A 1627-nucleotide genomic window follows, 5' to 3' on the forward strand; every position below is an offset into this window, starting at 1 on the left:
TTATTACTATTTCACTAATTTTAAAAATATTCTGAAAACTATTTCAATATAGTTGGTTTCCTTTGTTTTTCTCTTATTATACATTTTAAAACATTATCCCAATAACATAAGCTTCTGCAGCTTGCCAAAGAGGTATACACGGGAGAGCAGGAGGCAGGTTAAGAAATTCTGCTTTGGGGAACCACTGACCTCAAGTTAGAAACCTCTGCTTATAAGGTATAAACCTCAAGCTGAGTTAGAAATCTTCAAACCTTACCAGACTCATAGTGTATCGCCTCCCAAACACATGCTTTGTAAAAATTAATTTTTTAATTTCAATTTATTTTTTAAAAATATGTAATATATATTCACAACTCAAAATTCCAGAAATATGTAGCACACAACTCAAACTTTTTCTCTTACCTCTGTCCCTCAGTCTACCACCCCCCTCCACTCCCAGAGGAAATTAAGTTATCTCTTTCTTGTGCCAAATGACTTTCATTTTTCTTACAAGTTTGGGAAATAAAATCTCCAAGTTAGATACTATCACGGGAAATATAAACTACATAGAGTATTTAGGAAATCTGTAAATTTAAAAAAAATTGCCTGGTTCTAGCATTTTTTTCCTCACCAATAAGATATCAGACTAAGGGGGCATCTCTTTAAGGGTGGTCATAATACCTCTATTTAGATTGACTGTTATGTCTTTTATTATTAATTCAGAAGTCATTTATGACTTGTCTATTCAAGTTGAACTAAGGATATGACCACAGACTGTCATGAAAAATTACTTTGAATGTTTTTTTTCCAAAATCACTTATGTATCTAAACTGAATTTTTCTACAAATCAATAAAAAAAAAAATAGTAACAGAAATATAGGCAAAGGACAGACAATTCTGAGATAAACTACAAATGTTCAGTAACATATAAAGATATTTAAGTTCACAAGTAATAAGAAAAATTCAAATTCAGATGGGACCACTTTTAATCACCCATCAGATTAGAAAAAAAAAAATAGGGGGAGAATATCCAGTGGTAGAAGCGTGTGGGGAAATAAATGTCATCACAGCATGATGACTGGAGTATAAGCTGGCACAACTTTTTGAGGGCAATTAAAATTTTATATCTAAATAGTCTTCACCCCAACAATCCCATCTCTAGATAACTATTCTATAGAAATAAATGACCAGGCTCACAAAAATGCATCTACAACGACATTCATTGCAGCAATGCCAGTAACAAGAAAACTGGACATAATCTAAACATCCGTCAATAGGGGCATTATTAAACTGTGATATGTTCATACTATGAAATATTATGCAGGAGTTTAAATGAATGGGGTAACCCTCTATGTACTGGGAAGGAAAGAAATCTAAGACATATCATGAAATGAAGGAATCAAGTGGCAGGATGTTACTTATGTAAAAAAAGATAAGAAAAACACACAAACCTATTTTGCTATCTGTAAATATGTATGTACTCAAACGTATGGAAAAGAGTCTGGAAGGATTAATACTAAACTCAAAGTAGAGGGCGGGGGATTAGGGCACAAGGAGGGTTTTCACTATACCTGTTATTTCATTGTTATATATTGAGAATATAATCATGTATTACTTGTATAATGGAAAATAAGTTTAAATTGTCTCT

Source organism: Physeter macrocephalus, chromosome 14, assembly GCF_002837175.3.
Source record: "Physeter macrocephalus isolate SW-GA chromosome 14, ASM283717v5, whole genome shotgun sequence".
NCBI classification, from domain to species: domain Eukaryota; kingdom Metazoa; phylum Chordata; class Mammalia; order Artiodactyla; family Physeteridae; genus Physeter; species Physeter macrocephalus.